This window comes from Staurois parvus, unplaced genomic scaffold (genome assembly GCF_062004578.1).
Source record: "Staurois parvus isolate SC_StPar_1 unplaced genomic scaffold, SC_StPar_1.0 ptg000827l, whole genome shotgun sequence".
In the NCBI taxonomy this organism is placed as follows: domain Eukaryota; kingdom Metazoa; phylum Chordata; class Amphibia; order Anura; family Ranidae; genus Staurois; species Staurois parvus.
In genome coordinates this window covers 1,461,433-1,476,858 of record NW_028318623.1, presented here as the reverse complement: position 1 = coordinate 1,476,858, position 15,426 = coordinate 1,461,433, and the positions used below count along the sequence as shown (strand labels likewise).

Here is a 15,426-nt window from a genome sequence, read left to right as displayed (position 1 = left end):
TATCGAGAGACATGTTCCTTATTTTATTCCCTATTTTGAGTAATCTAATTGTACTTACATTCAGTATTTTTAATGTTGTGGGGTTAATTCGATATATATATTCTGTTGCATCCCTTAACATAAAAATGGTGTTATCAATTTTTTAAATATTTTTTTTTTTCTTTCTTTTAATCTGGGAAGAAGCTTTCTTTTGTGGCTTAATTCACCCTCTGTGCTACTGGAAGTCTGTAAAAAAAAAAAAAAAAGTGTATTGTTCAGAACCGTGTTTTGCTGTTGTCCTGCACTGCAAAACATTTGCTAACAATTCCATTAGCATTGAGCTGAATAAGTAAATTTACCTCCTCTCTCACTTTGTAAAGTCCTCTCCAGTCATTTCAGCACTATGAAATATAGCTATCAGTCAAAAACTCAGATATTTTCTTTAACATTGTAGAATTTTAAAAGTGTGTGCATTTTTTTTTTCACTGTAGTTGCTGATGGCGTGGAGATATACTGCTACTTTAATTTAGAGGAGTGGAAAAAAGTTAAAAAGATTTTTTTTTTTGTTCTTTAAAGTCATGGTTCTAACGTTTATTTAATCATTACTACATGGCAATTGTGCCCCCTTTTTTGTTCTTGGATGACAATTTAAAATCATATTTTCCCAGTATGTTTGAGGGATGACATTATTCGGGGAGATAAAACCGTTTGCGTGTGTGGTATTTTTTTCTACATTTTTTTTTTTCTAAATTTGCTGTAAATATTGTATAGGAGAAAAATCTATGTACAATATTGTATTTGACTATATCTAATTGATAATGATGATGTTGCCTAGATGTGAAGTGTTCAGTTTAACTGAACTCGGATTAGTATTTTGCTCAGAAAAAAAAATAAACTTAGAACAGAGAGAAAAAAAAAGAAAAAAAAATATGGGTATTCTTAAGCAACAACCTCTTCTATCATTTTCACATTTACATTTTTTTTTTTCACCGTTATTCTGTTTTAAGTTATATCATTGGGAATATTTTTGTTTGAAAGAAAAAAAAAATTACAAATTCTTAGCTTAAACCCAGCTATGTCTTTTTAACTGTTGTCACCAAGGTAGTTTGTTTATAAAAACCTAATGTTGCCAGCATCCGGGTAAGGCTACGTGCCCGTTCATATATACGAGGATTGGATGCGGTTTGGACTGCATCCAATCCGCATGACGTGAAAAAATATTGCTTCCTATGGTGCCTGCTCACATGTCCGGTGCACTGGCGGTGTGGATTTAGTGCGGGTTTAAAAAGAGTCATGTCTGATGTCTGAGCAGTGCAGTCCGGTTCAGGTTCAGACTTCGATGGGAACCATTTCTACACCGCATATGTGTGAACAAGATAAGATCCTGAGCTGAACCTGACGTAAACCTGTGAACAACTGTATTTGACAAACTATCTTTTTTTTTTTCTTTTAACTGGCTCTGTAATTGGTTCTTGAATTGTTGGGTTTTCTTTACAATACTTAATTTAACATTAGTTTTAATTTTTTTTATTCATTGAAGATACCAGTGCATTCATTAAGGGATCCATTTTTTTTAAATTTTTGAACAAGAATTTTGGTGCTAATTAACCATGTCAGACTGCCTTGAAAAGGATCTAGGTGTGCAACGCAAAAAGTCTAAATCTGCAAAACGTAAAACAAAAATTCTTTGTGTTTCTTCACCTAGAATATGACATGGTTTGATCAATCTTCAATCTCTTCTTGTCTATGGTATATGTTGTCAGTTTTGTTTGTGTAACATGGCATTTAACTAGCCTTTCAAATGTCTTTTTTAATTCACCCATGTCAACCCTTTTATATTTGCGAATGAGAGGGAGGATGCACGTATGGTTCAGAGCTTCTAATTGATCATAAATCGTAAGTTAATAAATATATATATATTAATTTTTATTTTTATTTTAGATATCTACGGCTTTGACTGGTGGAAGCAAATACCTTTTTGTTTCAGTACAGAGGGGAAGGGATGTAAGGCATTGGGTCTTTTTTCAGTCCAATAAGACAGGGCTTGCTTCATGGAACACGACGGCTCTGGTTAGGCAACTCTCATACACCATGGGACACTGGGAAACATCCAGGAGTTTAGAACGGGAACACCACTCCAATAATTGTAGAGTCCAAAATACTAGATATTACATTCAAGGCATTTTGGGGGTTGAAACAGTCTAAAATAACAATCATAAATATGCCACCTAACACAAAAATAAACTAACCATAAACTAACTCCATCAAATCCAAAATTATTTAAGTCCAAAAAATTATTATAAAGTCCAAAGATTGTAGTAACAGCCCCAGTGTCTTTCCAAAAAATCATACAGGTGATTTCACTCAATTATCCCAATATTTGAAGCCTCCCACGGGCTTTCACGATCAAAGTCACCTCAAAAAAAGAAAGAAAAATACATGCATTATCCTTTATAAATAAATGGAACAAAACAATAGGTGAATGCACTCAGCTAAATGTCACACTTGTGAAACCTCTGCAGTGAATAAAGTGCAAAACATGTTGGTGAATCATAAGTTGTGCCACACAAGTGAAAAACAGTGTTCACTTCTATTGAAAGTAAGGAGTAAATACCCTTAGCAGAACATATAAATAATCTCGCCTTAATCCAGATATCATATGGCAGTCATACAGCCCTCATGAAAGGATCCTTAGAGGCGCCTTCCTCTCTTTTTCTTGTTATCCCTTAGTGCAGTAGTAACAATTTATTAGTAGACAATGGAAAATTTGCACTTACAAGATAAACGGTTAAAAAGACTCATCGTGTGATAATTGGATCCAGGTGGGACATCCAGCTGTCCAGCAGCAAGCTATGCCTATAGGTCTGATGAAGGAGCCTATTGAGCATGCTCCGAAATGCATTACCACCCCTTTCACCTGCTACATCTGACTCTGCTCTCCAAACTTCATTTTTGATGCACAGGCACATCCTGGACTCTACTTCCTGATCCTATAGGCATAGCTTGCTGCTGGACGGCTGGATGTCCCACCTGGATCCAATTACCACACGATGAGTCTTTTTAACCGTTTATCTTGTAAGTGCAAATTTTCCATTGTCTACTAATAAATTGTTAATACTACACTTAGAGGCGCCTTCCTCTCTTTTTCTTGTTACTGCATTAGAGCCTTGCTTCCACTCTAAGAAGAGCTGCCTCAGTGTTACTGCTCCCATCCATCCATCCCTGATATCCATCTGGCACCTTTATCTTACAGCTACAGAAATTGGGCTCCAACAAGAGCGCCCTATACAATATACATATCCTTAGGGATTACCCTCTCTCCTTCTGTCATCTGGGTCCATCAGCATACAAGCTCCATAATCCTCCTTACACCATACTCCATCAAGATGCCAAAATATATGAGAAATATAACAGTGTAATACTGCCAATACACCATATAAATACTTTATTGAATACACTCACAATATATAAGCCTTTAAAACCGCATTGTTCCAGTAATATCAGACCTTTCTGTAGTCCTAAGAGCCTCCAAAATGTTTGGTGTGCTTCTTGCCACTAATTAAGATGGCCGCCGCTCCACTTCCGGTTCTCGTGTGCGTCTGACTTCCCTTGACGCGTTTCGTCATCGGACTTAGTCATAAGGGAAACAGTCTGCCTTTTATCAGGGCTTGGAATGGTGTGTACAAATACATTTCGGGACTTCGGTTCGGAAGAGTCCAGGAGATAGGTATTGGGTTTTCTCACTGTTCTTTAGAAGCCAGTTCTACGAAAGCATAGATTGCTATCAAAGCACAGTGAGAAAACAGAGTCTCTGAAGTTCCGAAAGCATAAATTGCTGTCAAAGCACAGTGAGAAAACAGAGTCTCTAAAGTTCCTAGAGTCCTGCCAGGCATTTGTAAATGGAATTCCAAGCCCTGATGAAAGTGGACAGTTTCGACTCCCGAAATGTGTTGGCTGCAAAATCTTGCGCCGTCCTAATAATTAACGAAATATTTTAGATTTTATAATTATTAAGGTGGTGTTCCTATTGCTTGTTTGAAGCTCAATGACCATAGTAAACTGACTTTGGGGTTCCAGGAAATGGTGCACTGACAATGAGGTTTCCAGCATTAAGCAGTTTCTGAATTCTCTACTGTGCCTAATCAAAAGTTTCACAAACAACAAATTTGCATTTAATGTTTTAAAAATTGTTGAAAGACTAATTGTTAAAGAATCCTTTCAAGGGTTTTGTTGCTATATTAAGTGAACTAAGCTGTTTTCAGCAGAGTGTAAGTGATAGCCAACATTTCAGACAGCCAAAGGCTCCAATATCGTTGCCATCCTGTTTTTGATTATTGTTCTGTTTTTTTTAAAAAGTTAACAATGTAGAGTCAATAATACACATTAATTTATTTGCTCAAATCAGTTTTAGGTCCAGACTAGTGGCTTTGTTTTGTGCCAGAATGTTTAACTGATTGGAGCCAGCTTCTCGTGAAAGTCCCGTTCATAAATAATCGCTTTCTGTGGTGGTCTAGGACTAGGGCAGTCCAGATTCTCAGAAATGAGACAGATGTTGGGGTTGTCTCCTTAAAATTTTGATGTGGTGACACGAGGATTGGAAGCGCAGTTTTTAACCTCTTTTTTTAATATTATAGATAAGTTGGCCTTGTATACAGGTAGTTTTCAACAATATCGGTGGAATTGGCAGAAATGCAAATATGGAAACCTTTTATCTTAATAAGAGTTTGAAAAAAAGTTGGCTTCAGCTTTAACACGTTTTCCATTAAAAAACAAAGTCCATCAAGTAATTAAAACAATAAACCATTTTAAAGCAATTTTAAAATTCTTAATGTCACATTTCCACTCGGGGACTTATGAAACCAATACATCCCTGGCCCTTTACGGGACTCGATATAGGAATATATTGAAAATATGCTACTGAGAGACAAACCAGGAGTTACAGCTCACAGCAGAGCCCTGGCTGCTACAGTGGACCTGAAATGGTCATGGGGCAACAGCAATGGATCAAACAAAATATCCGCAAGCAAATGGGAAAAAAAAAAGGGAACTCTGCTTTAGGATTTCCCCAATCTGTCCACGTTCGGCCCAAATTGCACAACTGCAGTCATGTTCAAACCAAAACTTTCAACTTGAAAAATCCAGTTGGTAAGACATTCTCATAGCCTGCCCTTTACGCTTTGCCTACAGAGTTGGTATGACATGCTAAGATTTTTAATAATGCAGTTTATGTAATACTTATAAGTCAGATACAGAACTTTGAGTTTGGAAATTTAAGTAAAATCCCCTCTGTGTGTAGAAAAGCTTTTTTTTATCATTTTCATATGTTCAGTTCATTTTATCATTATTCTACAGTAAGTATATTTTGTTTAGCTTGGGAAAAAAAATTATATATATTTCTTTTTATTTTTTTTTTAAAGTATGATGCCCCCCTTAGGTCTTGTCATTTACATAAGGTGACAATCTACTGCAGTATATAGTTTATTAGCACTTTAGAGCATAATTGGGCAACCCAAGGCCTCAACAGCAAGAATGTAAAAAGACTTGGTCATGCCCTGCAAGTTTCTGGCTGTAGTCCTCGCCGGGACATTTTTATTTTTGTGCAGTTAGGTAATTGGGTTGGTCATGGCCATTTTAGAGTAAGGTTTGCAGGGTTTTTTTTTTATACCGGTTTATATATGGATACCTTGAATGTATATATATTTTAGCAAAGTATTGATTTGACTCCCCGTTTTCTGCTTTTAATACTCTCGGTTTTTTTGTTGTATATAATGATTTTGGGCTTATTAATATTGATTTGTTGAGCAGTAATTTGTAGATCTCTGGACTTTTGTACTCAATCAGGGGGTGGCTTTATTTAGTACTATTTGGACAGTGTAAATGCTGCTTATAGGGTCCATTTACCCTTCACAAAATCACTGTAGTGTATGTGGACACTTAAAAATGTGTTATATTGCAATACAAATGGGTAAGATACCTCATGTCTGAGGAATTCCATTTTTAAGATGTATTTATAGGGTGAGAACCTCTGTTAGTCTACCTGTTGGGTAGATTTCCTCTCACTTGGGTGACTACCAGGTTCAGAAAAGGAAGTGAGGGTAAATTTTCCCAATGTGTGAACCGCTTCAAAAAGCTAGTTTCTTTTCCTTTCACTCTGTGCTAATATAACATGTTTTGGGGTCCAATGCACCACGATGGGCAATGGCCCAATGCACCACAATGGATGTTATCTGCATTGTCCCAAGAGTTTTTTTTCCATACCTTCCTGTCCTGTTGATACAATCAGGAAGAGAAGGGGATCTCTCTTGTAATGGGGATGCACTCTAATGCCCCGTACACACTATAAGAAAATCGTCTGAAAATTTTCGTACGAGGACCAATCATCCGATAATTGGATCGTTAGTACACAGCTTTCGAGAACCGATCATGAGAATTCATGCAACAATATCTGAAGGGACAAGCGCAAACATTTTTCTCGTACGATACCAGATTGTGCGATGTTCGTTAAATCAATACAGTAGTTGTCCGAAAATACAATACCAATACAATACATGACATCACTTTCTAAATTCTTTTTTTTTTCATACGAGAACAGGGGCAGACTGACAACTCATGGGGCCCCCAAGCAATAGGGGATCATGGGGCCCTTGTGTCCTTGCCCAAACTCAAAAAAGCCTATGAAAAAGGTACCAGTGGCATCTCATGGGGCCCCCTACTGACCCCGGGCCCTCAGGCAGTGCCAGAGTTTCCAAATGGTCAGTCCGAGAATGTTCGTATCTTTAGTAACCTTTTCACTTTCGATGTGAGACTAGCAGGCGAAACAAAACAGGCGATTGTTTATCTGATATTCTCATGGTGTGTATGGGGCTTTACAAAGTTTTTCTGCAGCTTCAATTTAAAAAGGAATTTCAGCCTAAATGCTGCAAAAATGCCACATCTAAAATGATGTAATCTTTCTATAAAACAAATATTTAGGTGGTGAATTACACAGTAGAGACCGCTCTGTTGTAGCAATCTTCTGTGGCTAGTTTGAGCTTTTCTTCAACCAGCAAGTAGGGAAACATTGACACATGCATGGTTTCTGGTGACGGCATGAAAACACATGTACTGTGCAATTTGGTACATCTATTTTTTAACCATCGAAGGATTTAAGGAAGATCAAATAACTCTACAGGAAAGGAGAATACTGCTTTAAAATAATTATTTCTTGAAAGACAGATAGGGACTACCATTGCTGACCGCCCTATGAAAATGCTAGCTACCTGCCTGTTATTTTGACTCACTGACTTCATTACTTTGAGTCAATGGTATGGAGCTTGTATGCATATCATAAAAGTCCTTCGCAATTTTTCAGAGGTCACTGATGACAACCCACATGTTGCCTCCTGCAAGGTTTTCTTTACACCATGTTGCTTTTGACCGTAAAACTAGTCTTCTATGATACTGCAGGTGTAGCAGTGGGTTCCTGTAGCCAAATAAGCAGCTTGTAATCCCTTCAAGATGTCCTAAACAGCTAGATGTGAATGCTCTTCTGTTAATAAGTAGATGCGCTCTTTGGAGACCACTGATCTACATCATCAAATGAAAACAACTAGTTGACAACAGCCTGCCTTAACTAGGTTAAGAAAACTGTGGCCCGGGGGCCAGATGTGGCCCTTTGCTTGCTTTCATTCGGGCCTTGGGGCACTATTTCATCCACTGACACCAACAGTAAGGCATAATTCCCCCCCACTGACACAAATGAAGGGGCACAATTTCTCCCAATGACACCATGATGAGGCAAAGTTTCTTGAAATGGCATCAACGATGGGGCACAATTTCTCGCAATGATGGGGCCCAATGATGAGGCACAATTCCTCTCAATGACATCAACGTTGGGGCATTGTTTGTTTCCAACTGATGTTGGGACCTTTTCTGCTACTAATGGCCATAGTCCGGCCCTCCTAAAATCTGAAGGATAGTAAACTGGCCCTTTGTTTAAAAGGTTTGGAGACCCCTGATGTAGATTACTGCACACCTCTGATCCTTATAAATAAATAAGCCCATAAATTGGTCAACATGGTGACAACAGGCTAAAGCAGGTGTGGACAAAGTAATATGGAATTCTAGGAGCTAGCAGGATTTTTTTCAGGACCCAGTTCCATTGACAACTAGAGAAAACCCTCAAAAAGCCTGCACAGTGATGGAATATTGTCTATTGACACACACCTGTTGTTTTTTTTTTTTTAATATATGATATAAACTACTGGTTGTCTTTTCAATTGCACATATTAACCATAACCTGTACAAGATGCCATTTTGTGGTCCAGTCAATATAACTTTAAGAGGCAGCACTTAATTACAGAATGGCTTACCATTGGTAATAAGCAGGATGCCCACTACCTCATAATTGCATCTAGGTTTTGCTAGCATTGTTGACACTCAGGAATCAGTACAAGTCCTGTTTTCTCAGTGTGTGAACTTGCTTGGTCTCATGCTCCCATATAGCATGGGTGAGACTTCAGTCTCCCCTTGGTTAATTGTACTGACAGGGCTTGGTCCTGTCATGAGAACAATACCTATCAGTTCACCAGTAACTTCCCTAAGACAATAGGATTAGGTCTGTATGAAGAAAAGGGGATGCCTGGCAGGTATTTCTGACCCGAGTGCCAGTCAGTATCTGGGTTCTATGATATGCACTGAGTTTCACGCATTTGCTTTTGTCAGTTTTCTCGTAATTATGCTGCTCTGTTCCATTGGTTTCCCTGGTTTCCATTAAGACCTAGTCTATGAGTTGGACCCCAGGTTTGAAGCTCCCAGTTGTCCACCAATTAGACCAACTGTCTTGAACTCTTCCCTTTTGACTGAGTCATGTGGAGAAAAGAAACAGACTTAAAAAAAAAAATTAGGAGATTTAGGCAGGATTTAAAGCCAAGGCAGGTCTTCAGGAGAAATGAGCATCCGTGTTTGCAAATTGCTTGGATTTTAAAAAGTTGTGTGGTATGCTGCTGAAATAATGCCTTGTATGTTCAAAATGGCTGCTATGTATGTATGTCATGTGCACACATGTACTTTACCCCGTCATCTTCAATGTCTTTCACTTCCTTCTAAACATAGTGACGTCAATTTTTTTTGGGCAATGGCATAAATGGTGTTAAGCCACTGCAGCCAATCAAGCGTTATTGTACTCTGGATAGTAAAACATGAATGTTGGTTGGTTGCTTTGGTACCATTTACTGTTCTTAGCACATTTCTCTTTACCTTATCAAATAAAACAGCACAAAAACTGTCATCATTTGGAGAGAATACTGTATTGTATGATTTGAGTAGATAGAAATTAAAGACTAGATTCCAAGTAAACAAAATGACTGTTGGTATTTCAAATTCCAAACCGTTTAGGAAATTATAACATTATCATAACTGACAATTCAACTGGTTTTCTGTCGATTCAAGTTGGTTTTTCTGTTGAACTTGCCTCTCTTTGCATTTGAATCATCTGTTACATTTCAGTTCCATTTCAGCTAACAAAGAGATGTATTTGAGTTTACTAAAAACAAAACATGACATTGGATAATCTCTACTTAGGTTTTCTTGACTTCATTTTTAAAAGACTACCATCATGTATCGCAGGACCATGAAGGATAGAAAGCAAATAAATGTGAAAGAGGAGGGTACGGTGGGTGGCCTTATCACAGGACCATGAAGGATAGAAAGCAAATAAATGTTGTGAAAGGGGAGGGTATGGTGGGTGGCCTTGGAGTATTTTTTATCAGGTTTACAGCGAAACTAAAGTTGCTATACTTACCCCTTCTCTAACAGTCCATAGTCCCCTGCTGGCCCAACATTGGAGTCGGCATCTTCTCCCAAGGTTCTGGTCTTCAGAAATCTTCAATGGCCAACATGGGCTGATGTAACTCCTATAAATGAGCTAATTTGAGACCATTTCAGTTGGTCATTCCAGGACATGGCCTGTGCCGGGGACATAAACTGAGCGGCACATAGGTAGCTTAGTTTGCATACCGCAGAAGACTGTGAGCAGGAAGGTAGGTGTATTTTATAGCAGAAGAGACATTGCATGCCTCTTCTGTGATAAATAGCCTGCTTGCTTGCAAGTTTTTGTAAAATTACTTTAGTTCCGCTTTAAGGCCTAGTCTAGTTATGTGTACCCCCCCACCCCACCTATACACAAACACTTGAATTGTGGGGTGCTTCTCCCTGTAGCACCCTGTTATTTGAGTTTTGTGCAGTTGAGTGTGGCTTTGCCTGCACAGCCACCTCATCCATACAAATCCCATCTGTTGACTCACAGATCACGTCGGCACCATTGTGCTGATGTCACCACACTCTTAGTTCGTGGTTTACTTCTTCCAGCCCCATAACAGAAGGTCTGTACCACCATATACCTAGACCTAGGGTTGGGATATAAACAATGCAAGGAGCATTGCACCTATGGGGCATTGATGGTGGTTACAATGGTTTGCAGACTTCAATGCAAAAATCTAATAAATCCCCCTTTTTTTTCCTTTTTATGAACATGAGTACATTTATTACATATTTGCGAAAGGTGGACTAAGCCTTTGAAACATTCAACTGCTATTCAGCAACTTAGAACAGGAATTTAAATCATGATAACTTATTCGCAACCCAACCCTTTATAGTGACCCTATATAAAAGGGATGGAGGTTAGCAGTAAAGCAATGACCGGTTTAATTTAATGTTTTAACATCACCCTTCTCAAATACCCTAAGGTGACCATAACTGAAAATACAAGGGCAATGCCTCCCATGCCCACTCGCCTCCCATGCCCACTCACCTCCCTCTTTTGCAACAAATATTTGCACCATCTAGTTCTCTACTATACTGCAGGTGTATTTATGGTCAATCCTATAAATTGCAGCAGAACACAGCTATGTATAGTGTGTGGGTGACCTTTAAATGCAGGTATTGCCCATATTCACCAGAGTTCAAGTGCCGTTTAATCCTTTGTATGGTTGAAAAAAAAGCAAAGAGATGAAGGATCACTAGGGGCAAAATGGCTGTGTTAGTTATTTACTGCACAAGAGGCTACCATTGCTATGTCTCATTCTGCAAGTGCTAGTCTCCTGGCTGTTATGTTGCTCCCTTGTCTAAAACCTTTGGAGTTTATTAACTAAAGCTGGAGAGTGCAAAATCTGGGGCAGCTGTACATGGTGGCCAATCAGCTTCCTACTTCAGCTTGTTCAACTAAGCTTTGATAATAAAACCTGGAAGCTGATTGGTTTCTATGCAGCGCTGCACCAGATTTTGCACTCTTCAGTTTTAGAAAACCAACCCCCTTGTCTCTTACCTGGAACAAGCATGCCAATAACGATTGAGGAATTAAAAAAAAAAAAAAAAAACCAAACTTGTTGAGCAGAGGTGCCTGAACGGTACATAATCCGTCCAAGGAGTACATGGATTTCTTGATAAAGGTTGAATTTTATTGAACATGAAAAAACATGATCTCCAACTGGTTACTTGTTCAAACCAATGGTGTGGTCAAAGACAAGCTTTCTGGCTTGTATGCAAAGCACTCGAGGGTGCTAGTACATGTCAACACGCATATCAGCCTGCAAACCTATCTGTGTCCACAACATTAATTTGAAGAAGTGAAAACTAGCCAGGAAACATGTTATATTAATTTTCAGTAAGATTCAACTTTTATCAAGTTTGAGGGGATTGTAGCCATTTTAGTGCACTTGCAACAAAACCATTGAGTACTGTCCATATTTTTTCAGATTTTCAGGACAAGCTTGAAGGGTGTACCCCCTGCTAAGGTCAAGGCTGTACTGCTTGGACCTTAGAAGAAAAGGGTACACCCCAAAAACCTTTATCAAAGATCCATGTCCTCCTTGGCTTGATAATTGTCTACTATTTAGGTGCATCTGCTCCACCACAGGGTTTCTTGGCATCCTTCCTCTCACCATTTTGATGTTCCACGAGAACTAACAAATTTGGGCCTTCCAAGATCATTGAGTGTGACCTCCTCCTGCGTGGAGACAGAAGTATTTCCACAAGCGAAGGTTGTACACACCATACTTGGTCATCTGCAACCTAGCCAGATCCAATTCATCACAACCTTCATTTTTTTTTTCAGCCAATTACTAAACCAATAGGGCTCTCATGCCTGTTTTTTTTTTTCATTTTTCTTTGCATGCCTCTGAACTGCTCATCATGCAAGCATTTTTCCAGTAGCATGCAAAGGATTCCCTTGGTTGCTTTGATTTTACAAATATTGCATTCTTGTTTCAGGCCAGTAACTCAAACCTCATCCTGACTATGGGGGTGGGGGGTTATTTACTAAAACAGGAGAGAGCAAAATCTGGTGCAATTCTGATGCACCAGGGGTCTTTCAACCCCCTGGGTTTAACATAGAAAAGTTTCATGAGCTTAATCAGGACAGAAGATATTTAAAACCAAGGTGGCACATGGGAAGGGGGTGATATTTTTCAATGGACCGCTCTTCGTAAGTCGCCAATGGCATGGTATAAGTTTCATGCCATGGAGAGTGCAAAATCTGGTGCAATTCTGATGCACCAGGGGTCTTCCAACCCCCTGGGGTTAACATAGAAAAGTTTCAGGAACTTAATCAGGACAGAAGATATTTAAAACCAAGGTGGCACATGAGAAGGGGGTGATATTTTTCAATGGACCACTCTTCGTAAGTCACCAATGGCATGGTATTAATTTCATCCCCCGCTTCGTGTTGCTCATCTGATAAATTCCTGAAGTTTTTATGTAGACCAGATTGCATGAATTATACTTTTAAAAATTGTCCCTTTAAATACATCAACTGATGTCATCTTTTTCTCAGTTGGCGTTTTAGGCAAAGGTTTGGTGTGCCTTTGTTTTTGGGTGTTAATTGTAAAAATTGTCCCTTTAAATACACCAACTTGGCGTTTTAGGCAAAGGTTTGGTGTGCCTTTGTTTTCGGGTGTTAATTGTAAAAATTGTCCCTTTAAATACATCAACTGATGTCATCTTTTTCTCAGTTGGCGTTTTAGGCAAAGGTTTGGTGTGCCTTTGTTTTCGGGTGTCAATTGTATTTGAGTGGCATTGCTCCAGGTTTTATTGCCAAACCTTCATTGAACAAGCTGAAGTTAGAAACGGATTGGCTTCCATGCACAGCTGCACCAGTTTTGGTAAATCTCCCCCTATGTGTTCATAGTACTAGCCAGATGAGTAGCATCTTCAGAAGGATTGGCAATGGTAGCCCCAATGAAAAATTGGAACAGTTCCCTCTTGTATTGTATGAGGAGGTCTTTGTGGTGTCTGTAGTATTACAGATCATTCAGGGGTAATGTACTAAAGGGCTCGAAAGACATGAAAGAAAACCCTCTGCCTTCTATGGCAACCCAAGTAGACTTATCTAGTACAGCAATGTATAGAGTAGTAAGCTGGTTAGTAGTCCGATTACTGCAAGCGGGTAAATACGATGGGTGATTTGGGCGATCTACACTTTACTCTTTGCTTTGCCATAGATATTTTCTTACCTGGACTAGAGAAAGGAAAGCTGGAATCCGGAAGCAATGGGCAACATTCTTCTTTTTTTAAGGTCACATCATGGTTTTTGCTCGTTGATGCCCTCTTGTTCTTCCCTACCCACAGGTCATTTTTAAGACCTTCAGGCAGATTGGTTCCAACACAATTAAAATTTGTTATAGCAACCATATGCATTCTCTAGAAAACTAACAGCTGATGGATTGCTATGAGCAACAGTGCTACTTATGTGCCCGTTCTGTAATGAACCTTTCGAATTAATAGCCTTCGTTTTTGTGTGCAGCGGTTCAAAGGGCCACTGTGCCCAAATGACACAATTTAGCTGGCTCATGTCAGATGTCTTTCAACCCCCTGAGTTTAACATAGAAAGGTTTCAGGAGCTTAATCAGGACAGAAGATATTTAAAACCAAGGTGGGCACATGGGAAGGGGGTGATTTTTTTTCAGTAGACTGCTCTTCGTAAGTCGCCAATGGCATGGTATAAATTTCATCCCCCGCTTCATGTTGCGCATCTGATAAATTCCTGAAGTTTTTTCGTAGACCAGATTCCATGAATTACATTTATAAAAAGTGTCCTTTTAAATACATCTTTTTCTCAGTTGGCGTTTTAGGCAAAGGTTTGGTGTGCCTTCTGTTTTTGGGTGTTAATTGTAATTGAGTGTCATTGGCCAAAACATGGACCCCTCCCCCCCTCCTCCATTCACAAGGAGGGGAAACTACACCTCCCAGCTTGAAGCCAGTTCTGGGACCTGTAGTTCCTCATCCGCTGGAGGCTTTCGGGTTTTCATAATTTTTCTGGGCTCTAATCTATTAGTTGCAATAATCATATGAATGACATTTGTATCATAGTGTAAAGTAAAAACCACCACTTCAAGACAGTGCTGGGAGATTATGACCATACGGTGACAACATTGTATCTGAAACATTTTGGTTTTAATAAGCAAACTGACTTTGTAAGTAGAAAAAAAAATATGGGTGTATAAAGTATTTAAATAAGTGAAATTAAAAAAAAAAAAACAAAAAAAAAAAAACCTAGCCAAATTTCCGTGGAATAATTATTACCCCTACTGTTTTGTTAGGGGGGTGTTTTATTTTTAATTCAGTAGCTTGGTTAAAAAAAAAAAAAAAAAAAATTGTAGAGGAAATAATGTAAATTCTATTTCTCTGTCCATGTTACCAAATGTATTTCTGAACTAAAAAAGTCATAACCGCTCTCTGGCGCCCCCTATCACTTGCTCCTTTTTATGTGTCCTAATCTAGAACTTTTTTACACTGTGTACTGCGTGTAACTTGTTCTTGCCTCAAAGGTATTGTTACAATATTTGAATTTGTGTTCCTGTATGGATGTTATTATATATTTTTATCGTTAATTAGTGTCTGTTTTTTCCCTCAATATGTACAACTCACATTGTATAATGTGTACACAAAAGAAAAAAAAACACTTTTTCTTTGCATACTGTTTGTTCTTGTTTTCTTTCTTTGTGTTTTTCTCTTTGACATCTCAATGGGCTTTCTAATTAACAACTTTTTTTTTTTTTTTTTTTTTTTCTTTGCTTTTAAGTAGAGGTACCCAAAAATTGTAAGTGAAAGATCACCAGCCAAAAGTTGTTTTTAGGCATAGTAGGTAAGATTTAGAAGTTCCATAGTTTTTTTTTCCTGTTGTGTCCCTGTTGGAGTGAGTGATTTTCTGTTTCAGTGACACCCTGAGAAGCAAACGCTTTTGATGAGCTGGGCAACTTGTAGATTTGATTGGTAGAAGACGCAGTAAAGCATAACACTGCAAACATATAAAGCGGGACTTTACCCATAACAACTTGGTAATAAAAATGATTTTCATTAAGCAGAGAACATACAGTTGCAAGAAAAAGTATGTGAACTCCTTGGGATTACGTGGAGTTTGGCATGAATTGGGTATAAAATGTGCTCTGAACGTCATCTAAGTCACAACAATAG

General features: G+C 38.6%; 1 long non-coding RNA gene across 1 annotated transcript; it reads left to right on the top strand.

The window, feature by feature from the left end:
* Positions 1-2,777: 2,777 nt before the first annotated feature.
* Positions 2,778-14,927, top strand: LOC149443847 (uncharacterized). Its single transcript, XR_016306601.1, has 2 exons — positions 2,778-12,805; positions 12,885-14,927. It is a non-coding gene; the product is annotated as an uncharacterized LOC149443847 (long non-coding RNA).
* The last annotated feature ends 499 nt before the right edge of the window (positions 14,928-15,426 follow it).